General features: G+C 39.3%; 1 long non-coding RNA gene and 1 pseudogene across 2 annotated transcripts; one reads left to right on the top strand and one right to left on the bottom strand.

Annotated features, from left to right (window-relative positions):
- Positions 1-10: 10 nt before the first annotated feature.
- Positions 11-25,464, top strand: LOC309870520. The gene is made up of 3 exons (XR_014314638.1): positions 11-162; positions 24,815-24,959; positions 25,207-25,464. It is a non-coding gene; the product is annotated as an uncharacterized lncRNA (long non-coding RNA).
- LOC309870364 (large ribosomal subunit protein eL32 pseudogene) lies at positions 20,911-21,350 on the bottom strand (annotated as a pseudogene). Its single transcript has one exon. The product of its transcript is annotated as a large ribosomal subunit protein eL32 pseudogene (transcript).
- Positions 25,465-27,638: the final 2,174 nt, after the last annotated feature.

Genomic DNA, 27,638 nt, shown 5'->3' on the forward strand with positions numbered 1-27,638 from the left:
CGTGCCTGGACGTGGGTGGGGCTTCTGGGGCCTCTTCCCGGGGTGGAGTTGGCAGTGAGTGCAGTTCCTCCGCGCAGTCTCCGGCCGACCCTGGCCGTCTGCGGGTCACCGCCGCTCTGCAGTTGGTGGAAGCCTGCGCGATTAAGAAATGGATAATTTGAGGTAAACCCAGTTCTGCTGGAATGTGGAAGGGCAGAACGTTACGTGCTTGCCCAGGGAGTGTTCACCAGGCTAATGACCTCTCACAGCGCGGGGTCGCTGTAAGGCAAACCTGCCGGGGTACACTTCGGTCTCTGGACGTTTTCTGTGAGATCCCAAATCCTAACTCTTGAACTTCCTTCAGTTCCCCAGACCGCCAGGCTTCCTCCTCATCTTTCAGTTCTCAGCTTGAACCAGAAAGGCTTGCCTGACCACGCGTCCATCTTCTCTGTGTCCCTCCCCTCTCTTCCCCTACCCTCAAGTGAAGTATTTCATGACGCTGGCTTACAGACCTTCCTTAGCAGCACCTCACGGAAGTTACTAGACCGAATACAGTCTCTTAGGACGCTATAGGTTTAAGGTTTAAGGACAAGAACTGTGTAAGACTTGCCCGCCTTTGAATTTCTAAGTCCCAAGTTCCAAGCACGGAATAGGCGTTGAATGAATGAAAGAACAGTACACCTTAAGTCACTACGTCTTAGCTACCCTGTTTTTCTCTCTTCCGTGAAGCTTCTGATGTTCCTTGTTGATTCCACCTTGAGAGACCTGGTTTGTTTGATGATTGTTTAGATTTCTTAAAGAGGATTTTTTTTTTAAGATTTTATTTATTTATTTGACAGAGAGATCACAGGTAGGCAGAGAGGCAGGCAGAGAGAGAGAGAGAGGGAAGCAGAAGCAGGCTCCCCGCTGAGCAGAGAGCCCAATGCGGGACTCGATCCCAGGACCCTGAGATCATGACCTGAGCCGAAGGCAGTGGCTTAACCCACTGAGCCACCCAGGCGCCCCAATGATTGTTTAGATTTCTTGATCTGCCTCTCCTTCTTTTACGAAATGCACTCTTCCCAAAAACCTAGTGGTGTTTCTGAAATTTTACAACTAGAAATCTGGTGTCAGTCAAGCAAACATTATTATTCATCAGGCTCCCTTTCCACTTCAAACCTGGTAGTTCATTCATTCATTCAACTAATGTTTGAAAGTGCCCACCACGTGCCAGGCACGATACTGAACAACCTACAATGTCCCCTTCATCAAGAGTTTACACTTTAGGAGCACCTGGCTGGCTCAGTTGGTAGAGAATGCAAATCTTAATCTTGGGATTGTGGGTTCAAGCCCCATGTTTGGTGTAAAGAGTGCTAAAAAATAAAATCTTAAAAAAAAAAAAAAAAAGCTTACATTTTAGCAGGGGAAGACAGTCATTTACACGATGAATGCTTTTATCTTGATAAAGCAGTTCAGAGTATTTTGCAAAGCTGTATTGGGACCCAACTGGTTTTGCATGCCAGGGAAGCTGTTCCAGAGATTGTTGCCTTTGGTTAGGAGTAACCTAGGCCGGAAGGGAGGACAGGTTTGCAAGAAAAGAGAACAGTATGCCCAACAGTCTTGACATAGGAAGGAGCATTGAAGGTTGAGCAACTCAAACTGTGATAAGAATGCAGAGAGGAAGAGAGCTCTAACTGAGACTGGCAAGGAAGACAGGGACCAATAATGAAAGGGCCTTTCAGCAAATGAAGAGTTTTAATTAAGGGGCGGGCACAATCAGATTTAACTTTTAAAGAAAATTACTCTGCCTATAATTTGAAAAATGGATTGGAGGAGGATAACACTGTAATCTGATATGCTCTTCTTTGGGGGCTAGAACTGTGTCTGTCACTTTTTAAAAATCTAGACCTTGGAATGTAATGCTCAACTAACATTTATTAATTACAACAAGTAAACAAATAAAGCTAAACCTATAAAGTACTGAAGTTTGAGAAATTCTCTTGGACATGTGGGACTTCGTTAAATAGAACTATCAGCATTTTCCATCTACTAAGACTAATTAGCAATAGAAAGAAAATAGTTATCATCTGTGAGCTTGCTACAAACTAAACCCATTTGTGGGTGCTTGGGTGACTCATTTGGTTAAGCATGGAACTCTTGATCTGGGCTCAGATTATGATCTCAGGGTGGTGAGATTGAGCCCGCTGTTGGGCTCCATGCTCATCTTAAAACACACACACATACACACACACTAAACCCATTTGTTCCTTTATTTGCTCATTCAGCAACCTTTGTGGAGTGCCAGGCAAAATGTCTCTCCTTTATGGGGCTTATATTTTAGTGTGAGAGGCAACACAGAAACAATTACAATAATGTGTATTGGCCGTGTTTGATGCCAACTTGGCATCCACACATCCTTCTGCTTTCAACCAGAATCTGGTCCTTGCTAAGGTATCCACTAGTCGCATGCATCCCATGTGCCTCTAGCTTCTAGGGGCCTCTTTCTCCGTGGTTCTTTCCAGCTTTTAGAGGCAACCACGCATCTGAAACAACAATTCAGATGCTTCTGGCTGGTGAACAGTACTAAGCTGTAATTGTAAGCACCGGCCACAAAGGGGCACAAGCAGCTCAATGAAATTTACCAGGTTGGCCACTTTACACTCAACACTAACTCAGAATTGCCTCCACGTGAAAAAAAAAAAAAAAATTGGGAGATTTTCTTCCAAGTTATAGAAAACAAGAATATTCCAAAAGATCTGTGCTCCAACGGAAGGGAGGAAAGGATCATTTTCAAGCTGTTTGTCCCTCAGATGACAATATTAATTAAAAGTATCTCCAAAAATATAGTGTCTCAAGAAACTTTACATGTTTTTGTCAAAGAAGGAATTTAAGGGGACGCCTGGATGGCTCAGTGGGTTAAGCCTCTGCCCTCGGCTCAGGTCATGATCTCAGGGTCCTGGGATCAAGCCCCACATTGGGCTCTCTGCTCAGTAAGGAGCCTGCTTCCCTCTCTCTCTGCCTGCCTCTCTGCCTACTTGTGATCTCTCTCTGTCAAATAAATAAATAAAATCTTAAAAAAAGAAGAAGAAGAAGGAATTTAAGCCAAACTTTGAGATTCTCAGAACTTACCAATTTCTACTAAAAATATATGATCTCAACAGTTAAAAAGTGAGGACAGGAAGCCACTTTGTTTACTTGTGATGTGTATTATATTTATACTTATAAATTGTATTTTGAGATAACCAGAGCATGAGTCAGGCCAGTATGCTTGCTGCTTAAACTAGATGTCAGAAGTTGTACGGAGCTGGAAATTCTAGAGACTTGTCCACTTAAACTAGGCCTGAATGGCTATACTTTTCCATTTTCTTGAGAAATAAATCAGTAGAGTGATGGAAAAGACTCTTAACAGATAAATCGTTTTGTTCTGGTGAAATATTTGGTTTGGTTGAGAACTCTTATGGGACATAAGATTTATGATTTTAGAGAGCTTTTTGAAAGCTGTGGATGTTCCCATGGGAAGTCTGTAAGAACATATATACTGAGGATTATAGCATTTTCAGTATCACTTGCTTAAGTGTTTTCTCCTATTGGTCACTCACTCCTGCTTGGTACGGCGTCATTTTAAATCTTACCATTCCTCTATGCAACATTCTAAGTACTTCCTACATGTATCATTAAATGTTATAATGACATATTTATTTATCAGTATTAAAGCTGTCAGCTGTAAGGTAGTAAAGATCTGTCTGCCTTGCTTACCATTTGTTATATCCTGTGTCCAGAATAATGTCTAGAATATGGTAGATATAAAATAAATGACCAACCCTCCAAATACCAGCTCTCTTTTGCCTTCATTTTCAATAAATCTCTTTTTTCTTTTGTACAAATGTCTAATTCTTTGAACCTTCATACGTGGTCGACTCCCCACTCCATTTGCATAAGTGAACCTCCCTTAAATCATTTAGACTAAATTCCAATCTTGTGTATAAAGGATGAAACTCCATGAGGCTGGTCAAAGAACAGCTGCTGAAAAAAGAATATTTACCCCCATCCTGAGTCCATCTAGCAGCCCTATCTCGGTCTCTCCATTCCCCCTACTTCTAGCTCCCTCATATCCCTACCTTCCAAAACCACCAGTTTTGGACTCTGTATTGAGGATCTAAACTCTTCTTTTACCACCATCCATTATTGTCTTATATCCTTATATTTCCACAGCATCATCACACAACACCAACCTTCAAGTAAACTTCTGGAAAAATTCTCTGAGCCATCTAGATTTTGTGCAAGTTCATAGTAATCAACTTCATTCTCGGGACTACCTATTAGTTCCTTTTCTTTTCTGGCTTCAGCTTCTACCTATACCTTTTTATCACTATTAACAAACTTGACTCAGTCTACTTCTGGTTCTAGTTTGAGTTTTTCATAGTATTTCCTTATTAGTCTTTAATGTGTGTAGGTCTTTACTGATCTTCCTTTTATTCCTCATAATGGTTATTATGTATTCTCTTCTTCCTTGGCCAGTATTCCTAGAGATTTATCGATTTTATTCATTTTTTTCCTAAGAATCAGCTTTGGCTGATTTTTCTCAATTATTTTTTCAGTTCTCAATTTCATCGATTTCTATCTTTATTATTTTCTGCCTTGTACTGGTTTGGGTTTAATTTGTTCTTCAGTTTCTTTCTTTTTTTTTTTTTTAAAGATTTTTATTTATTTATTTGACAGAGATCACAAGTAGGCAGAGAGGCAGACAGAGAGAGAGAGAGAGGAGGAAGCAGGCTCCCTGCTGAGCAGAGAGCCCAATGCAGGACTCGATCCCAGGACCCTGAGATCATGACCTGAGCCGAAGGCAGCGGCTTAACCCACTGAGCCACCCAGGCACCCTGTTCTTCAGTTTCTTTCTTTCTTTTTTTTTTTTTTTAATTTTATTTATTTATTTGACAGAGAGAGATGACAAGCAGGCAGAGAGGCAGTCAGAGAGGCAGGCAGAGAGAGGGGAGGAAGCAGGCTCCCTGACGAGCAGAGAGCCCGATGCGGGGCTCGATCCCAGGACCCTGAGATCATGACCTGAGCCGAAGGCAGAGGCTCAACCCACTGAGCCACCCAGGCGCCCCTGTTCTTCAGTTTCTTAATGTAGAAGTTTAGATTACTGATTTGAGATCTTTATTCTTTGCTATTATAAGTATTTAAATAGCTAATAGCTGCATCCACAAAATTTTAACACAATGTGTTTTCACTATATAGTGAAAATACATTGAAAAACGAAAGTCACATATATATATATGGTTTTCTTTTTCCCCTTGAGACTTCCTCTTCTTTGACCCAGTGATCATTGTGGAAGGCAGGATGATGTCCCTCTTCTTCCCCTCCTGGCCTCTAATTACGGGAAACTGTGAAAGTGTTACATTATATGACAAAAGGGAATTAAGGTTGCAGGTGACATTAAAATTGCTAATCTTCTGACCTTAGAATAGTGAGATTATGCTGGATTATCCAGGTAGGCCCAATGTAATCACAGTGATCCTTAAGTGGGAGCCAGAAGCAGAAAAGATGTGATAACAAAAACAAGGTGAGAGTGATGTGCTCCTGCATTTCCAGATTTAAAGATATAGAAAGGGAATCAGGGACTAAGGTATGCAGGTGACCCCTGGAAGCTGGAAAAGGCAAGTGGGGCCCCATGTTATATGTCTTACCTATGGAATTGTAAGATAATAAATGTATTTTGTTTTAAGCCATTAAAATTGTGGCAATTTGTTATAGTAGCAGTATAAACCTAATAGTTACTTATAAATGTGTCATATGATTTCCAGATATTTGAGGATTTGCCATATGTCTTTCTGGATTTTAATTTGTTATAGTTTAGGGGCGCCTGGGTGGCTCAGTGGGTTAAGCCACTGCCTTCAGCTCAGGTCATGATCCCAGGGTCCTGGGATCGAGCCCCGCATCGGGCTCTCTGCTCAGCAGGGAGCCTGCTTCCTCCTCTCTCTCTGCCTGCCTCTCTGCCTGCTTGTGATCTCTCTCTGTCAAATAAATAAATAAAATCTTTAAAAAATAATAATAATTTGTTATAGTTTATATGATGTTTATTTAAATTTGTTTTAAATTGTCTCCTGGTCAAGAATCTGGTCTTAGTGAACATTCTACGTGTATTTGAAAGGAATGTACATTCTGCTGTTGGGACAAGTTTTGTTTTGTTTTGTTTTTAAATTTTTATTTTTTTCTTCTTTTTTATGTATTTTTTAACATCTTAATTTTATTTTATTTATTTCAGTGTTCCAAAATTCATTGTGTATGCACCATACCCAGTGCTCCATGCAATACGGGCCCTCCTTAATACCCACCATGAGGCTCATCCATCCCCGCATTCTCCTTCCTTCCAAAACCCTCATTTAGTTTTTCAGAGTCCACAGTCTCTCATGCTTTGTCTCCCACTCTGATTTCCCCCAATTCACTTTTCCTTTCCTTCTCCTAATGTCCTCCAGGTTATTCCTTATGCTCCACAACTAAGTGAAACCATATGATAATTGACTTTCTCTGCTTGACTTACTTCACTCAGCATAATCTCCTCCAGTCCCATCCATGTTGATACAAAAGTTAGGTATTCATCCTTTCTGATGGCTTAGTACTATTCCATTGTATATATGGACCACATCTTCTTTATCCATTCATCTGTTGAAGGGCATCTCAGCTCTTTCCATGGTTTGGCAACTGTGGACATTACTGCTATGAACACTGGGGTACAGATGGTCCTTATTTTCACTACATCTGTATCTTTGGAGTAAATATCCACTAGTGCAATTGCCGGGTCATAGGGTAGCTCTATTTTTAATTTTTGAGTAATCTCCACACTATTTTCCAAAGTAGCTGCACCAATTTGCATTCCCACCAGCAGTGTAAGAGGGTTCCCCTTTCTCCACATCCTCTCCAACACGTTGTTTCCTGTACTGTTGATTTTGGCCATTCTAACTGGTATAAGGTAGTATCTCAATGAGGTTTTTATTTGAATTTACCTGATGGTTAGTGATGATCTTTTTTTGATGAACACTTTTTCATGTGTCTGTTAGCCATTGGTAGGTCTTCTTTGGAGAAGGGTCTGTTCATGTCTTCTGCCCATTTTTTGACATGGTTATCTGTTTTTTGGGGGTTGAGTTTGAGGAGTTCTTTATAGATCTTGGATATCAGCCCTTTCTCTGTAGTGTCATTTGCAAATATCTTCTCCTATTCCATGGACTGCCTCTTTATTTTGTTGACTATTTCCTTTGCTGTGCAGAAACTTTTTATCTTGATTAAGTTCCAAAAGTTCATTTTCACTTTTGTTTCCTTTGCCTTTGGAGGCGTGTCTTGAAAGAAGTTGCTGTGGCTGATATCAAAGAGTTTACTGACAAGTTGTTTTTTTTTTTTTTTTAAATAAATGCCAGTTAGGTTAAGTGAATGATAGGGTCATTCAGATCTTCTCTATATTGATTTTCTATCTAACACTTCTGTGATGAAATCTCCAACACCAGTTGTGGATTTATTTCTCTTTTCAAGTTTTTGTTTCCTCTATTTTGAACCTCTGTTGTTAAGTGCATATACACTGACTACTGTTACATCTTCTTGGAGAATTGATCCCTCTATTATTATGTAATACTTGTCATTATTCCTGATATTCTTTGTTTTGAAGTTTACTGTGTCTGATATTAATATAGCTATTGTAGGGGTGCCTGGCTGCCTCAGTTGGAGGAATGTGCAAGTCTTGATCAGGGGTTTTGAGTTCAAGTCCCACATTTGGTGTAGAGAATAATTAAAAATAAAATTTTAAATAAATAAATATGTGTGTGTATACACACACACCCCCACACACGTTTTAACACTTTTTAACACTCTTAATTATCTTTCGCATGGTTTATCTTTTTCTTTCTTCTTCTTTTTTTTTAAAGATTTTATTTATTTATTTGACAGAGAGAGAGAGAGAGAAAACACAAGCAGGGGACTGGCAGGCAGAGGGAGAAGAAGCACCCTCCTCACAGAGCAGAGAGCACGATCCCTGGACCCTGGATCATGACCTGAGCCAAAGGTAGATTCTTAACAGACTGAGCCACCCAGCGCCCTTATCTTTCTACTTTTAATCTGTGTTTATGAGTTTCTTATAAATGACATAAAGTTAAATTTTGTTTTGTTTTAAAGCTGGTCTGACAACCTCTGGCTTTTAATTGGTGTTCCTGGTCTTAAACCCACAACAGTTACTCTCGGTAAATGACTCTGCTGAGATCACTAAAAACTAGATCAGCAGGTATATTCTTGCTCAACTTCCAACTCTCTTGCCTAATAATAAAAGGAATAGCTACAATTATTGAGTCTTTTTCATGTACCACAGTTTTATTTACAAGTATTTAGTAATTTAATTCCAATAACAGTGCTATGTTGTGGGTACTATTGGTTTCATCTCCAGTTTACAGAGAAGAAGAACCACAGTACAGAGAGGTTAAGGTTAAGTAACTTGACTAAATCACATTAGGAAATTTTAAAGGCGGCTTCCAAATGGAAACAGTATGGCTCTAGATATTAATCTTACATTGTATGACCCATCTTCATTTTTTTAAAGGATTTTACTTATTTGACAGAGAGAGAGAAATCACAAGCAGGGGGAGGGGGAAAGGGAGAGGGAGAAGGAGAAGCAGACTCCCCAGTGAGCAGGGAACCCAACACAGAGCTCAATCCCAGGACCCTGAGATCATGAACTGAGCCGAAGGCAGACATTTAAATGACTGAGTCACCCAGGTGCCCCTTGATCTCTATCTTTAAAGGAGTCTTCCATTTCAAATTCATGTTTTAAGTAAGATGTTATATTGCATTATCTCTGCTTTTTCAGTTAAAAAAACCATTCCATTTGTTTCTATAGCATTCTTCAGGTATGATTAAAAATGATGTTTATCTTACAAAATCCAATAGACATGTCTTAATTATCTGTCTCGCTCCTTCTACTGCATTTGACTTTATTAACCACTCCTATCTAAACTGGATTAGGTATCTCTTTTTTGTGCTCCCATAATGCACAATATATATTCTTTTTCTTTGTTTTTAAATTATTGAGAACTTTCTCTTGTTGTTATTGTTAATGTATAGTGTAATATTGGTTTCAGGAATAGAATTTAGTGATTCATCACTTACACATAACACCCAGTGCTCATCATAAGAATTGCTCTCCTTATACCCACCCCCTTTAGTCCACCCCCTACTCACCTCCCTCCATCAACCCTCAGTTTCTTCTCTATCATTAAGAGTCTCTTATGGTTAAAGAGAGAGAGAGAGAGTCTCTTATAGTTTGCCTCCCCCTCTTTCCTCTCTCTCTCTCTTTTTTTTTCCTTTCCCGTATGTACATATGTTCTGTTTCCTGAATCCCAGATATGGGTGAAATCATATGGTATTTGTCATTCTCTGGTTGACTTATTTTGCTTAGCATAATACTCTCTAGATCCATCCACATCATTGCAAATGGCAAGATTTCTTTTCTTTTTTACAGCTGAGTAATATTCCAGTGTGTATATATACCACATCTTCCTTAGCTATCTATCAGTTGATGGACACTTGGGTTCTTTCCATAGTTTGGCTAATGCTAATAATTCACTATAAACATCAGGGGTGCATGTACCCTTTCAGATTTGTATTTTTGTATCCTTTGGGTAAATGCCTCATAGTAATAATCTCTGGATCATGGGGTAGTTCTAGTTATTTTCTTCCTGAGGAACCTCCATACTGTTTTCCAGAGTGGAAAACAGTTTGCATTGCCACGAATAATGTAAGAGGGTTCCTCTTTCGCTGCATTCTCACCAACATCTGTTGTTTCCTGTGTTGTTAATTTTATTCATTCTAACAGATATAAGGTGGTATCTTGTCATAGTTTGATTTGTATTTCCATGATGATGAGTGATGTTGAGCATCTTTCCATGTGTCTGTTAACTATCTGGATGTCTTCTTTGGAAAAATGTCTATCATGTTTTCTGCCCATTTCTTAATCAGATTATTTATTTTTTTGGTATTGAGTTGCATAAGTTCTTTATATATGTGGATACTGACCTTTATTGGATATGTCATTTTCAAATATCTTCTCCCATTCTGCAGGCTGCCTTTTAGTTTTATTGATTGTTCCCTAACTGTGCAGAAGCTTTTTACCTTGATGAAGTCCCAGTAGTTCATTTTTGCTTTTGTTTCCCTTGCCTCCAGTGATGTGTCTGGTAAGAAGTTGCTACAGCTAAGGTCAAAAAGGTTGCTGACTGTGTTTTCTAGGATTTTTATGGTTTCCTGTCTCACATTTAGGTCTTTCAACATTTTGAATTTATTTTTGTGTATGGTATAGAAAAGTGGTCCAGTTTCATTCCTCTGCAAATTGCTGTCCAGTTTTCCCAACATCATTTATTGAAGAGAATATCTTTTCTTCCCATTGGGTATTCTTTCTTGCTTTGTCAAAGATGAGTGGACCACATGGTTGTGGGTCTATTTCTGGTTCCTGTTCTATTCCTTTGATCTATCTGTCTGTTTTTGTGCCAGTACCTTACTGTCTTGATGATTACAGCTTGAAGTCTGGAATTGTGATGCCTCCTGCTTTGCATTTCTTTTTCAGTATTGCTTTGGCTATTCAGGGTCTTTTGTGGTTCCATACAAATTTTAGGATCATTTATTCTAGCTCTCTGAAAAATGCTAGTGGTATTTTGATAGGGATTGCATTAAATGTATAGATTGCTTTGGGTAGTATAGACATTTTAATAATGTTTGTTCTTCCAATCCGTGAGCATGGAATTTTTTCACATTTCTTTGTGTTCTTTTTCAATTTCTTTCATAAGTGTTCTATAGTTTTCAGAGTACAAATCTTTTATTTCTTTGGTTAGATTTATTCCTGGGTATCATATTGTTTTTGGTGCAATTGTAAATGAGATTGATTCCTTAATTTCTTTTTCTGTAGCTTCATTACTGGTTTATAGAAATGCAACAGATTTCTCTACATTGATTTTATATCCTGTGACTTTGCTGAATTCCTGTATTAGTTCTAGCAATTTTTGGTGGAGTCTTTTGGATTTTCTACATAAAGCACAATTGTCTGCAAATAGTGAAACTTTGATTTCTTCCTTGTTGATTTGGGTGCCTTTTATTGCTTTTTGTTGTCCGATTGCTGAGGCTAAGACTTCCAGTACTATGTTAAATAGTAATGGTGAGAGTTGACATCCCTATCTTGTTCCTGATTGTAGAAGAAAAGCTCTCAGTTTTCCCCACTGAGAATATTAGTTGTGGGTCTTTCATATATGGCTTTTATGATGTTGACATATGTTCAATTTATACCTACTTTCTTGAGGATTTTTATCAAGAAAGGATGCTGTATTTTGTCAAATGCTTTTTCTGCATCTATCGAGAGACCATATGGTTCTTATCCTTTCTTTTATTAATATGGTATATTATGTTGCTTAATATCACCTCTGCAGCCCAGGAATAAATCCAATGTGATCATGGTGAATCATTCTTTTTTTTTTTTATTAAAGATTTTTATTTATTTGTTAGAGAGAGAGAGAGATACAGAGCGCAAGCACAGGCAGACAGAGTGGCAGGCTAGAGGCAGAGGGAGAAGCAGACTCCCTGCCGAGCAAGGAGCCCGATGTGGGACTCGATCCCAGGACGCCGGGATCATGACCTGAGCTAAAGGCAGCCGCTCAACCAACTGAGCCACCCAGGCGTCCCGTGAATCATTCTTTTAATGTACTGTTGGATTCATTTTGCTAGTCTCTTGTTGAGAAATTTTTGCATTCATCAGGGGTGTTGTTCATCAGGGATGTTGTTCTGTAACTCTCCTTTTTTTTTTTTTAAAGATTTTATTTATCTAACAGACAGAGATCACAAGTAGGCAGAAAGGCAGGCAGAGAGAGGAGGAAGCAGGCTCCCGGCTGAGCAGAGAGCCCGATGCGGGCTCGATCCCAGGACCCTGGGATCATGACCTGAGCCGAAGGCAGAGGCTTTAACCCACTGAGCCACCTGGGCGCCCCTGTAACTCTCCTTTTTAATGGGATTTTTGCTTTTAGAGTCAAGATAATGTTGGCCTCATAGAATGAGTTTGGAAGTTTTTCTTCCCTTTCTATTTTTTGGAATAGTTTGAGAAGACTAGGTATTAACTCTTCTTTACATGTATGGTAGAATTCCCATGGGATGTCATCTGGCCCTGGACTTTTATTTGTTGGCAGATTTTTGATTACTGATCAATTTCCTTGCTGGTTGTGGGTCTGTTCAAATATTCTGTTTCTTCCTGATTCGTATGTTTCTATGGATTTGTCCATTTCTTCCAGATTTCCCAGTTTGTTGACAAATAATTTTTCATAATATTTTTTGTTTATATTTCTGTGGTGTTGGTTTGACCTCCCCTTTCATTCATGATTTTATTTACTGGGTTCTTTCTCTTTTGTTTTTGATATGTCTGTCTAGGAGTTTATCAATTTTATCAATTCTTTCAAAGAACCAACTCTTAGTTTTGTTGACCTGCTCTACTGGTTTTTTATTTGTCTCTGTCATTTATTTCTGCTCTAAATTTTATTATTTCCCTTCGTTTGCTGGCTTTAGGCATTATTTGCTCTTCCTTTTCTAGCTCCTTTAGGTGTAGGGTTATGTTGTGTATTTGAGAATCTGGCTTCTTGTGGTGTGCCTATTTTGCTATGTATTTCCCTCTTATGATCACTTTTGCTGTGTCCCAAAGGTTTTGGACTGTTGTGTTCTCATTTTCATTTGCTTCCATGTATTTTTTTTATTTCTTCCTTAATTTTCTGGTTAACCCATTCATTCTTAAGTAGAATGAATGCGTTCTTTTTTTTTTTTTAAAGATTTTATTTATTTATTTGAGAGAGAGACAGTGAGAGAGAGCATGAGCGAGAAGAAGGTTAGAGGGAGAAGCAGACTCCCTGTGGAGCTGGGAGCCCAACGCGGGACTCGATCCTGGGACTCCGGGATCATGACCTGAGCTGAAGGCAGTTGTCTAACCAACTGAGCCACCCAGGCATCCCGAATGAATACGTTCTTTAATCTCCATGCATTTGTGGCCTTTTCAATTTTTTTTCTTACAGTTGACTTTGAGTTTCATAGTGTTGTGGCCTGAAAAATATGCATGATATGCTCTCAATCATTTTGTACTTGTTAAGGGCTGACATGTGACCCAGTGTGTGACCTGTTGTGATGTAGAATGTTCCATGTGCACTCAAAAAGAATGTGTATTCTGCTGCTTAAGCAGCAGATAGCAGATATAGTCTGCTTTAGCTGAATATATCTGTTAAGTCCAGTATGGTCCAGTGTGTCATTCAAAGCCCTTTTCTGCTTAGATGATCTTGATTTTCTGCTTAGATGATCTTTCTGTTGCTGTAAGTGGGGTGCTAAAGTCCCCTCCTATTGTATTATTACCAATAAGTTTATTTATATTTGTTATTAATTGATTTATATATTTGGGTGCTCCCGAGTTGGGGGCATAAACATTTACAATTGTTAGATCTTGATGGGTAGACCCCTTAATTATGATATAATGTCATTCTTCATCTCTTGTTATAGTGTTTGCTTTAAAATCTAGTTCATCTGATATAAATATCACTACTCCAGCTTTCTTTTGGCATTCATTAGCATGACAGATGATTCTCCATCCCCACACTTTCAATCTGCAGGTGTCTTTAGGTCTAAAATGAATCTCTTATAGGCAGCATATAGATGGGTCTTGTTTTTGTTTTTTTCATCCATTCTGATACCCTATATCTTTTGACTGGAGTATTTATTTATTTAAAGATTTTATTAATTTATTTAACAGAGAGAAAGACAGCGAAAGAAGGAAAACAAGTAGGAGTGGGAGAGGGAGATGCAGGCTTCCCGCTGAGCAGGGAGCCCTATGCAGGGCTTGATCCCAGGACTCTAGGATCCTGACCTGAGCTGAAAGCAGATGCTTAATGACTGAGCCACTCAGGTGCCCCTTAACTGGAGTATTTATTCCATTTATATTCAGAGTGATTATTAAAAAGTATGAATTTAGTGACACTGTGTTACTGTTAAGTTGGCATTTCTGGTGATGCTCTCTGTTCCTTTCTAGTCTTTATTGCTTTTGGTCTTTCCCTCCCACTCGAAAATCCCCTTTAATATTTCTTGCAGGGCTGGTTTAGTGGTCATGAATTCCTTCAGTTTTTGTCTGGGAAATTCTTTATCTCTCCTTCTATTCTGAATGACAGGCTTGTTGGATAAAGTATTCTTGGCTGCATATTTTTCCCATTCAGCACATTGAATATATCATGCCACTCACTTCTGGCCTTGTGAAGTTTCTATAGAAAAAGTTTCTATAGTTATGTCTATAACTGCTGCAAACATAATCTCTCTTCCCTTGTAGGTTAAGGATTCTTTTTCCCTTGCTGCTTTCAGGATTCTTTCCTTGTCCTTTTATTTATGTTCCTTGTATTTTGTGAATTTCACTATGATATGTCTTGGTGATGGCAGCTTTTGTTGGATTTAATGGGGGTTCTCTCTGCTTCTTGGATTTCAGTGTCTGTTTCTATCTCCAGATTAGGGAAGTTTTCAGCTATAATATAGTCAAATAAACCTGCTTCTTTTTCTTTCTCTTCTTCTGGGAATCTTATGATACAAATGTTCTTACACTTTAAGGAATCACCGAGTCCCTAAGTCCCTTTCTTTCCCTCTTATTTTTTAGCTTCGTTATTTTCCATAATTTTATTTCCTGCATCATTGATTCATTTGTCTAATCCATCTGTTTTCATTGTCATTACATCCATTTGATTTTGCATCTTGGTTATAGCATTTTTCATTTCGGCCTGACTAGTTTTAGGTTCTTTTATTTCTGCAGTAAGGGATTCTCTATTGTCTTCAATGCTTTTTTTTCAAGTATCCTTATGATTATTGTTTTAAATTATGGTTTCAGACATCTTACTTAATTTAATCAATACATCTGTACTGATTAAATCCCTGGCTGTGAATTCTTCTTATTCTTTATGTTGGAGTGAATTCTTCCAGCTTGTCACTATGTCTGAGTCAATGATTTTTGTGTGTACCTATGTGATTGTTATGAAAGCCTGTCGTATTCCTCCTCCTGAGTGTAATGGCTACATTAAGAGGGGGAAAAAAGAAAGAAAGAAAGACAGAAAAAGACAGATAGACAGACAGCTAGATCCTAGGTGTATTTTGGTCTGGTTGTTAAAAGAAGCTAGATCAAAACAAAACACCCTATAAAAACAAGAAAGGAACCTAAATCCTCAGTGTGTATTGGTCTGCTCATTAAAAACTAGATCCAGGGGCACCTTGGGTGGCTCAGTGGGTTAAGCCTCTGCCTTCGGCTCGGGTCGTGATCTCAGGGTCCTGGGATTGAGCCCCGCATCGGGCTCTCTGCTCAGCAGGGAGCCTGCTTCCTCCTCTCTCTCTGCCTGCCTCTCTGCCTACTTGTGATCTCTGTCTGTCAAATAAATAAGTAAAATCTTAAAAAAAAAAAAAAAAACTAGATCCAAATACAGTGCAGCCATCAAAAGACATGAAATCTTGCTATTTGCAATGACATGGATGGAACTAGAGGGTATTATGCTGAGGGAAATAAGTCAGTCAGAGAAAGACAATTGTCCTATGATCTCCCTGATACGAGGAATTTGAGAGGCAGAGTCAGGGGCTTGGTGGGTAGGGAAGGAAAAAATGAAACAAGATGGGATTGGGAGGGAGACAAACCATAAGAGACTCTTTTTTTTTTTTTTAAAGATTTTATTTATTTATTTGACAGAGAGAGATCACAAGTAGGCAGAGAGAGAGAGAGAGAGAGAGAGAAGGAAACAGGCTCCCTGCTGAGCAGAGATCCCGATGTGGGACTCGATCCCAGGACCCTGAGATCATGACCCGAGCCGAAGGCAGCGGCTTAACCCACTGAGCCACCCAGGCGCCCAAGAGACTCTTAATCTTATAAAACAAACTGAGGGTTGCTGGGGGGAGGGGGTTGTGGAGAGGATGGTGGGGTTATGGACATTGGGGAGGATATGTGATATGGTGAGTCCTGTAAAGTGTGTAAGCCTGACGATTCACAAACCTGTACCCCTGGGACAAATAAGACATTATATGTTAATAAAAATAATTATTTTTAAAAAAAACTAGATCTAAAATAAAGTAAGATAAAATAAAATAAAATAAAGCTATATTCTATTTCCCCCAGAGCTGAAGCTTTGTGGCACTCCATGATCAGTAGACTTGGGGTGTGCAAGGGGTTTGTGCTAGTCTTCTGGGGGAGGGCCTGCCCCTATGATTCTCAGGGGGACTTGCCCTAGTGGAGATGTACCTGCAGGGCACAGGGCTGCGGGGCTTGTTGTAAGCAGCTCTGGCCTCCACTGGGTGGCGCTGTTTTGTCCATGAAATCAGTCAGTGCTGATGAGGGGAGAGAGGGAATGGTGTCGCCCCACTCTCTTGTCCCTGGAGTGAGGTGCTCGCTCCCTCCACTTTTCATGAAGCATTCACAGAAGAGCAATCATCTCTCCTGTGTCCCTGGCTTCTGCCAGATCCTCACCTTCACGCTGCCTGCATCCAAGCTGTCCCGCTGTTAGGCACTATAGCACTCCTGTGTTTAATCTCAGGCACACAGCTGGGTTCAAAACTTCAGATTTTAGGGGGTATAGCTCAGGGGTAGAGCATTTGACTGCAAAACTTCAGATTTTAGCCATAGGCTTGATACAGACCAGTGCTGGTCGTCTGGGGGAGGATCTTGCTACTCTGTGGCCAGTACTGGCTTTTTCCAGAAATCGGTTGTGTGACTGTGCAGCAGTTCAGAGTTTATGGTAAAGCAGAGCTAAAAGCTAGCACCAAAGTTTGCTGCCCTCAGCCTGTCCCTTTGTTCCTGTGCTGGGGAGGGCAGGTCAGTGGAACCTGTGGGTCTTTTGTCCCCACACTGCGACTCCCAAATGCACACCAAGCAAGGGAACTGCTTCTCCCAATGCAACCCAGGGGATCATAAGACCATGCTGCCAGCTCCCAGGTCTCTACCTCCTTCCCCACTGGAGCACAGCTAAACCCACCAGGCATGACCCTGGCGATGGTGTAAACCACCGAACTTCAGATTCTGTGCTCCACTGTTTATAAAAACTTGTATTCAATCCCTTTCCCAGTCAATGGTTTTGAGGAGTTTTTCTTGTGCAGTTCCTTGCATACTCTCTCTCTCTCTCTCTCACTCCTCTCTCTGTGATTAGGGCTCCCTCCCATTTGCCCCATCTGCAGCTCTTAGCTCCCCGAAATCAACTTTCTGAAGCTCCTACCTTCCATGATGTGGCAGTTTTTCCAGTCCATAGTTGTGCAGTTTTGCTCTCTCACTTCTCAGATCAATTTCCTGGGTCTTCAAAATGATTTGATATTTATCCAGATGTTTTCAAGGGATGAGGCAAGCCTAGGGTCTCCTTACTCCTCAACCTTCTTAACTCCTCCACTTTATATATATTCTTATTTTTTTTTAAAGATTATTTATTTATTTATTTGACAGACAGAGATTACAAGTAAGCAGAGAGGCAGGCAGAGAGAGAGGAGGAAGCAGGCTCCCTGCTGAGCAGAGAGCCCGATGTGGGGCTCGATCCCAGGTCGCTGGGATCATGACCCGAGCCGAAGGCAGAGGCTTTAACCCACTGAGTCACCCAGGCGCCCTATATATATTCTTATTTATGCACTTATATAATGCATCATAATTAAACGTTCTAGAGCTTGTTTTCTTACTATCTCATAAGCGCCCTGACATTAGAGACTTGTTTCTTGTTTTTGTATGCCCAGTGCCTACTATAGTGCCTGGCACATTATAGGCATTTAAAAATATTTTGTCAAATGAATGAATACTTGAAAGCCATTTACTGATAATGACTATACTATTTGTTGTCACTTCTATACAAGCAAACAGAAAAACCTCTCAAAGTCACAGATTTTATGAGCTACATTATTTATTAAAATTGAATAGAAAGAAGGTAAAGCTTGGCTGAAACTCAACTATTCTTCTCTTTCCCAATGTAAATCCCGTAGGATGCTCTGTGGGAAAAAAAAAAGAAATTAACGAGATTTGTCTCCTTAATGTCCCCATGATACTCCTCTAGTGTGGTTTTCATTAAAAACAAAACAAAACAAAAAACAAACAAAAAAATCTTTCAGTGAACTATGGACTTAGCAGCATTAATAACATTTTACTGCTTCCACCCTCATGTGTTTTCTCTGCATTTAGGAACAAAGACACTTTTATCAACCATTTTTGGATGCTTTATCTGTTAAGTTCGAGAACATCAGGGACTCCTACTAAGAATCAGTTTGATTAAGTTAAGGCTAGATCTTTCTGCTGCTCTGGGATTCCTCTTCCCTAACTATGAACGATTAGAAAAGGAGAGGGGGGGAATGAAACAAATAGACATAGGAAGCACAGAACTGTGATCTTTGAGCAAAGGAGAAACCAACTAGGTAAGCAGTAAAATTGACCCGGCTTTCTGTGGACCATTTTTGGTCACAATGCAGGAAGGTCTCATTAAGATGAGAAGATAATGATTAAAGTGCAGGGGTGCCAAGACAGCTAACATTGGTGGGACACGGAAGAGGAAGGAAAGATGCTAGAAAAAGAACTCTAGAAATTTGCGTAGGTGTCCTTCCTTTGAAGCTTTCGATCTGTGTGATCGATCTGTGTGTGAAGGGTGAAACTCCATGAGGCCAGGCAATGATCAACTGCTGAGGAAGGAACATTTACAGAGGAGCTGTAATGCAGAAAATTCCAGAAGCTCAAACAAGTCTTGAGATTATTCTAGTGCCCACCCGACTGAAAGCAGAGGTCTCATTGAATAAATGGGTCATTCAGTAGAGATCTCAGAGGTTCCACCTTAGTGGTAGAGCTGAACTAGTTCTAGAAAAAAGATCACCTATACACACATGCACCTAAAACACTTCAAATCAAACCTCGAAAAAATGAATTTGATCCAAAAGTAAGTTAACTACCTGCCAGAACACAGTTCAGTACTGTACAACATTTAAAAGGAATATTACCAATAAAGTTCAAAAGGCAGAAATCAGAGTTAAGGCTAGAACTTCTGAGACAGAGAACTGGAGAATAGGGCATTGCTCAGAGAAACTTACAGAGAACTGTAGAGGAGTACTTCAAATATATGATTAAGAATTGATATACATATAAGTGAGAGGAATCTTGGAAATAGCCACTGGAAAGAAGTAAGCAGACAATTCCTGGAGTTCCCACAGGATAGGGAATAGTTTATGTTCTCACCAGTCATGGTAGAGAGACTTCATTCTACACAGGGCATTGGGTACAGTCCTCAGAAGAGCCAGGACTTAGTAGGGATAAAAAGCACAGAGTAAAGTCTTTGCTGGACCTGATCTACTATAATAAATTTTGATAATAAGCCTGAAATGGATCAAGGTGATCCTCAAGTAGATTTAACAAAATCAGTACTCTCTCTCTCTTTTTTTAAAGATGTTATTTTCTTATTTGCCAGAGAGAGAGACAACACAAAGCAGGAGGAGCAGCAAGCAAAGGGAGAAGGCAAATCTGGCTTCTCGCTGAGCTAGGAACCAGATGCGGGGCTCGATTCCAGGACGCTGGGATCATGACCTGAGCTGAAGGCAGATGCTTAACCAACTGAGCCACCCAGGCTCCCCCACAATCAATACTCTTCAAAAAGATAACACTTGTGTACTGTTAGTGGGAATGCAAAATGGTACAACCACTATGGAAAACAGTATGCAGTTTTTTCAAAAAAATAATAAAAAATCATATGATCCAGCAATCCCACTCATAGGTACATATCCAAACTAATTCAAGGCCAGATCTCAGAGATATTTGTACATCTGTGTTCATTGAATATTATTATTCACAAATAGCCAAGAAGTGGAAGTAATTGGAGTATCCATTGACAAATTAATAATTGAAAATGTAGTGTACACACACACACACACACACACACACTGGAATATTATGCAGCTTTAAAGAAAGGATATCCTGTCACATGCTACATGCAGCATGGATGAACCCTGAAGACATTATGCTAAATAAACTAGTCACAAAAGAACAAATACCATATGATTCCACTCATATAAATCTTCTAAAGTAGGGGCGCCTGGGTGGCTCAGTGGGTTAAGCCGCTGCCTTCGGCTCGGGTCATGATCTCAGGGTCCTGGGATTGAGTCCCGCATCAGGCTCTCTGCTCAGCAGGGAGCCTGCTTCCTCCTCTCTCTCTCTGCCTGCCTCTCTGCCTGCTTGTGATCTCTCTCTGTCAAATAAATAAATAGAATCTTTAAAAAAAAAAGCTTCTAAAGTAGTCAAAATCATAGAGACAAAGTAGGAAGGTGGTTGTTAAGGGTTACAGGAAGGGGGTGAAGGGAGGGGAAAAGAGTGTAGTTTCAGTTTTGCAAGGTGAAAGGTTCTAGAGATCTATTACAATATGAATATACTTAACACTACTGAACTGTATACTTAAAAATAGCTAAGATGGTAAATTTAATGTTATATGCCTTTTAACCCACAAAATATATCTTTCCAGTTAATCTGTCACCTCTGTAGTATCATATATTCACATATGTATATGTATAAAAGATTTTTCCCTATTCTAATCCATCAAATATGTCTTTTTATAGTATCATATTGATTTGATAGAATATTTGTATTAAATGCTCAAAATGTAATAAGACAAATCTCAATGCAGTGTACTTACTTCTCTCTCACAATTTTCTTGACTGTTCTGTAGAATTTAACCTTCTACATAAATGTTAGTTATATTCTATCCAATTCTGTAATACACATAATTTGGGTAACAACTAATTAATATATTACTGGAGCTCCTGGCTGCCTCAGTCCATACAACATGTGACTCTTGATCTTGGGATCATGAGTTCAAGCCCCACATTGGGCATAGAGCTTACTTTAAAAAAAATTAGTAATTACTTTTGGGAGAAATTTTTTTTTGTAGTTTTATGGCTTTATTAACACAAATATGACATGCACAACAAGCTGTCTATTCATTTTCTTCGCTGCATAACCTGGCATTGGGATTGGTGACTCTGATTGCCAGCTGGGCTGCTCTTTCCACAATAACTTTGCGGTTCTCAGAGGAGACGTTGTAAGCTATCTCTGCACGGTGGGATTTGTTGCACATCAGCAGCACTTCAAGCTCCTTGACATTGTGGACTAGGAACTTCCTGAAGCCACTGGGCAACATGTGCTTTGTCTTCTTGTTGCTTCTGTAATCAATCTTGGGCATCAAGATCTGGCCCTTGAATCTTCTGCACACCCTATTGTCAGTGCCTCTCGGCTTCTGCCATTTGCGCTTACTTTTGACATATCGGTCTGACTGGTGCCGGGTGAACTCCTTCATCTTCTTTTTAACAATCTTGGGCTTTACCAAAGGTCTGAGGGCAGCCATGATGCCCGGTAACAGATGGCTGCCAGCTCTGCAGGCAGCGCCGAGGGAGAGAGGGGACCAAGAAACATTATTTTTAAGCTAACTTTGCATCTAAGAATCTAGTGTGTCTTCCCATTTCTTCAGGTCTAATGTTTTTTATAGTATTCCTATCAATAAAATTTTAGAGATTTTTCTTCATATATTTAATCTACTTATTCCTAAACATTTTATAGTTTTTCTACTATTATGAATAAAATGTGGAATATTTTTCTCATTTTTTATTCCTAGGTGCTTGCTGTCAGAATATTGAAATCGAGAAACCTAATGAATTTAGTATATTGCTTTGATACATTGACACATTACTAGTCTCTTATTAATTTTGTTAATATTTTATTGAATAACTTAGGTATATAATGTCATCAACAGAAAGAGAATATTTAAACTGCTCTTTTAAAATTTTTATTTTAAATGAATAATAGGGTGATTCTATGCCTAATTTCTGATTTTAATTTAAATTGTTTACCTGGCTTGCCATTTAGAATACTAGCTGTGCTGTTTTTAGAGGGTTGGTTTTTTTTTTTTTAATTTTATTTATTTTTTTTTTTTAAGATTTTATTTGTTTATTTGACAGACAAAAATCACAGTAGACAGAGAGGCAGGCAGAGAGAGGGAAGCAGCTCCCTGCTGAACAGAAAGCCCGATGCAGGACTCGATCCCAGGACCCTGAGATCATGACCTGAGCCGAAGGCAGCGGCTTAACCCACTGAGCCATCCAGGCGCCCTAAGATTTTATTTTTAAGTAATCTTGTAAGAGTGGGTTAGCATAAGTACAGCCATCTTAGCTTGGGCAGCCATCTCAGGCCCAAGGGCTAAACTTTCCCCTACTTTACTTTAGTTCCAGGGACCCCCTCCCTGCTTTAGTTCCAAGAAAGTACCCCACACTGCAACACCCGGGCAGCAGCTAATCAGCTTAAACCTCCAGGGCGGCTAGGCGGATGGGCCACGGACAGATATTGAAGAGTTTATCTTACTAAACCACAGGGGGGTGCAAGCCCAAAGTATGTATGGTCTCTGAAGTGAATGAAAGTTACTGTGAGTTGGATGTTTTAAAAAATGATGTATAAACCCTTGGCTTTGAGTGCTCGGGGTCCTAGTTGAAACCCTCTGCGCTGGGCAGATACTTGGACCCCAGCTAGCTGGAAATAAACCTCTCTGTGTGACTTGCATTATCAAGAGTGTTCTCTGTCTAATTGAGGGGTGGTCAACTCCGTACCCTAACAATCTTCACCTCCAGTGTGGGGGCTTGAACTCACAACTCTGAGATCAAGTGTCATATGCTCTACCAGCTGAGCCAGCAGGTGTCCTTTTCTTAAACAAATGGTCTTTGTTAAATTTAGGTAGTTTCCTTCTATTTTCTATTATACTTTGAGTTTTTATTAAGATGGCTGTTAATTTCATCAAATAACTTTTTGGCATTTACTGATGTCAATGTATGCTCTTAACTCTTTATTGTTACAGTAATAGATTATGTTGATAGATTTCCTGTTATTCAAACACCATTGCATTCCTGAAACAACAAATCCTGCTTGAAACTAATTTTTAGTTTTTCAATATATGTACACATATATATGCATCCTATTTGCTGAATTTTGGATGAGAATTGTGTAACTATATCAGTAAGATAGGACTATAATTTTTGCCTTCATAAAAAATATATTTTGGGGGGCATCTGGGTGGTTCAGTTGGTAAAGTGTCTGCCTTTGGCTCGGGTCATGATCCCAGCGTCCTGGGATTGAGCCCCACATGGGGCTCCCTGTTCAGTAGGGAGTCTGCTTGTCCTCTCCCTTTGCCCCTCCCCCTGCTTGTTCTCTGTCTCTAATAAATAAATAAATAAAATGTTTTTTTTTTTAAAAAGATTTTAAAATACATATTTTTAAAAATTTATTCTGATTTCTTAAAATAAATGAAAAAGCTTTCTTTCTTTTTTTTTTTTTTTTTTAAGATTTTATTTATTTATTTGACAGAGAGAGATTACAAGTAGGCAGAGAGGCAGGCAGAGAGAGAGAGGAGGAAGCAGGCTCCCTGCTGAGCGGAGAGCCCGATGCGGGACTCGATCCCAGTACCCTGAGATCATGACCTGAGCCGAAGGCAGCGGCGTAACCCACTGAGCCACCCAGGTGCCCCTGAAAAAGCTTTCTAATTTAAACAATAACTTTCTTAAAAAAGAACAGAATTATCTGTTCTTTAAAAGTTGTAACTCCCATCTGGTACTGGAACCTTTTTCAAGTAGTAAATTGAAAAAAAAAAAAAAAAGGGCACCTGGGTGGTTCAGTGGGTTAAGCCGCTGCCTTCGGCTCAGGTCATGATCTCGGGGTCCTGGGATCGAGTCCTGCATCGGACTCTCTGCTCAGCAGGGAGCCTGCTTCTCTCTCTCTCTCTCTCTCTCTCTCTCTGCCTGCCTCTCTGTCTACTTGTGATCTCTCTCTGTCAAATAAATAAATAAATAAATCTTTAAAAAAAAAATCATCTTTACTATATCTCTTATAAAGATGGCAATTTTATACAGAGTGCACATATTTGATTATATTTTGCTAGAAAATTATCCATTTCATCAAAGGCTTTCAAATTTGTTATTATAAAATTGCTTAGTTGTATTCTCATAATTTTTGTGAATATCTGCTGAATATGTTTTATGTCTTCTTTCTCATGCCCACTTGTATCTATTTTGGCTTTCTTTTCACTTATCAGACCCATGTGTTTATCTATTTGTTATCCCTTCTTTAATATTTTTCTGGATGAGTCATGTGAATGATCTATTCTCTGAATTACTGCACATTTTCAAAGACTGTTCTTTCACTTGACAGGCTAATGTAAAGAATCTTGCCTTTTCTCATTCTAAAGATGCTATTCTATTGTCTTCAAGCTTCTAGAATTACCAGTAAGTCCAATGCGAATCTGGCTCTTTTTTTCTTTCTCAATGCTTTGTTCTTTCTAAATGATGGTGAATAGTATTTGCTCTTTAGTCTTAGAGTTCAGGAATTTTTATCAGATTGTGTATGTGTGTTTTCTCATCAATTCAATCTACTCTGGATTCTGAGAGCCTTTTTAATATGCAAAATTAGGTCTTTTAGCTCTCATGAATACTTCTTGTCTGTCCAGAGTGCCCATTGTTTATATGTTAGGTCTCTTGCCTTTCTGTTCTGGTTGCTTGTTTTCCCTCTTGATTTCCTTGTCTGCTTTTATTTTGCTCTTTAAAAGGCTCTTAAACTTTACCTTCTAGGCCACTGTAGTGACCAATCTTTTTTCAATTTATCTACTATCTATATTTAGTTGGAGATTTCTATTTTTTGTATTTCTAGTAATTGTACTGCACTTGGATTTCATTAAGTAGTTTTGTAAAACCACGTTGAGTTGTTTTCTTTGGGGTAAGAGATTATTTTCTTTTTCTTTTCTTTTTTTTTTTAATTATTTTGTTTATTTGACAGAGAGAGATCACAAGTAGGCAGAAAGGAAGGCAGAGAGAGAGAAGGGCGGAGGAAGCGGGCTTCCTGCTGAGCAGAGAGCCGGATGCGGGACTCTGAGATCATGACCTGAGTTGAAGACAGAGGCTTAACCCACTGAGTCACCCAGGTGCCCGAGATTATTTTCTATTTATGACTTTTTTCCTGGTCTTACCTATATAGGGTTCTTTTCTTTTCCCTTCCCCTTCCTCTTTACTCTTCCCCTCCTTCCACTTTCCCCTCCCCCTCTTCTCCTCTCCTCTCCTCTCCTCTCCTCTCCTCTCTTCTCCTTTCTTTCATAAGCTCTATGCCCAATGTGGGGCTTGAACTCACAGCCCTGACATCAAGCTTTTGTTTTTCTTTTTTTTTCTTATTAGGGATCGTGTCTGGATTTTTGAAGAATTTGAAGTCTAACAAGCAGTTATTCAAGTTTACTAGCAATGCAGGAAGCAGGCAGGTTATCACCTGTCTTCTGATTCCAAAAATAGAGATCTTAAAGTAGATAAGAATGAAGACTTTAGAGCCAGATTGCCTCATTCTAAATACCAGCTCTGGTGTTTACTAGTGATGTGGCCTTGGGCAAATTATTCAAACGCTATGTCTCGATTTCCTTATTAATACAGTGGGAGAAATAATCAGAGCATTCTTGTGTGGTTATTGTGAGAATTATAAGAGTCTACTTTTGTGAAATACTTAGAACAGTTCCTGGCAAGCATATGGGCTATTTTTAAAAATTCCTTCTGAAAACTGATGCATATGTGGTAGAACAAAAACTTCGAGCTTTCTAGCTTTCCCTCACTATTGTTCCCAATTTTGGCTGGACATTTCAATCACTGAGAAGCCTTTAGAAATTCTCTTGCTGTAACCCAGACTAATTAGGTGAAATTTCTCAAAAGGGGGAACAAAGCAGTGGAAGTTTTTAAAACTTCCCAAGGGATTCCACTCTGTAGCCAACACTGAGAACCATTGCCTTAAACCCTATACCAAAGAAAATTCAGTTTGCCTATTGATCTACTCGTGAATTAGTCATGGTAGATATGAGTTTTTTTCAGACAGGTTCTTTTGCTCTTCAGAATGCAGATTTTAAAGAGAGGTCTATAGAGTGAGGCTAAATCTGATATTCAAGAAACTTCGGAAAAATGCTGCAGTTATTTTCCAACAGACTAAGAAAGAGCCCCAAATCCGACAAGGCAAAGCTCTTTGGGGATCCAGTCCCTGTCTGCTTGCTCCTCCAGTCTCCTCACAGCATTTCCCCCCTGCTCACCGGGCTCCAGCCTAGCCAGCTACTTTTGTGTCAAACTCTTTCTGTCTCGGGGCTTTTCTGTTCCAGGAATGCTCTCTACTTCCTACCCTTTCTTTACCTGGCCATTACTTGATGTCACTCGCTCAGAAAAATACTCCTTGAGCTTCCAATAAAATCAGTCCCTCTAGGGCTCCCTATTCACCAACACTGTAGTTTTCTTCAAAGAACCTACTACAATGTGTAATTATTTGCTTGTGTGATTATTGGCATAATGCCTAACTCCTAGCTAGACTATAAGCTTTATGTTTATTTTATTCTACTTATCTTAATGCCTTATGGCTAACACTGTGCAATATACCCAAGAGCTCATGAATAAATATTTAATAAGTTAATAAATGGAAAGTATTTGTTCTTAATTTTGATCAGTGATTAAAAGATTGAAATTTATGGGCACTTGGGTGGCTCCGTTGGAAGATTGTGTGACTCTTGATCTTGAGGTCATAATTTTGGGCCCGACATTGGGTTAGAGATTACTAAGAGAGAGAGAGAGAGGGAGAAAGATTGAAATTTAGTCCTGGAAGGGGTTTTTAATTGTCTATTTCAAATAGTTTGTGGTTTGAAGAAACTGATACTCAAGGATGTAAATTACTTGCCCCAAATCATTCAGCTAACTGGTGATGGATTGGGACTCTGTCTCATTTCTTCCATTTCTAAATCCAGTGAACTTTCCAGTACTAAGTGATTTGCTACTGTAGATATAAAACAAGAGGATCAAGAAAGTAAATTTTAAAAAAGATTTTATTTTATTTATTTGATGCAGAGAGAGAGAGAGATCACAAGCAGGCAGAGAACAGGCAGAGAGAGAGGGGAAACAGACTCCCTGCTGAGTAGAGAGCCCAATATGGGGCTCAATCCCAGGACACTGAAATCATGACCTGAGCCGAAGGCAGAGGCTTAACCCACTGAGCCACCCAGGTGCCCTGAAAGTTATTTTTATATATGGAATGAATGAAGATTTAATGCACTCATCATTCAGAAAAACAATCTTTACTGAATAATACAAAGTGAGTGTTAGAAGATACTGAAAACTAACTGAGTTTCAGTTTTCAAGTGGAAGCAGAAGTGAATAAAGGCTTTGTTAATCATTGTGAAAGGTTGCTAATCCTTAGTCCAGATTAGATTACTATTTGGAATGTGCCCAGATCCTCAGAAAAGTATGCTATCTACAAATAGTAAAGCAACCATACATTAAATTCCTATACCATGCTAAGTGATTTGCATGCATACAACCCAAATCTCTGCAACTTTGCCAAGTAGGTATTATTATTCACAGATGAGAAAACGAGACTCGTTATCACACAGTTCATAAATGGTTAACATTGAAACCACACCGGTGACTTCTGATTCTCATCAGACACATAAAGAGCTTGGAACTCGTCACTTCCAACCTCACAACAAGAAAAAAGCTGAACAAATTGAATTCAACAATTCTTAGATGTAGCTGAGAAATGAAGTCCCAGGGCAAACTGCTTTCCTGAAAACTGAGAGACAAACAGAATCACAGTT

Source organism: Mustela nivalis, assembly GCF_964662115.1.
Source record: "Mustela nivalis genome assembly, chromosome: 7".
Lineage (NCBI taxonomy): Eukaryota > Metazoa > Chordata > Mammalia > Carnivora > Mustelidae > Mustela > Mustela nivalis.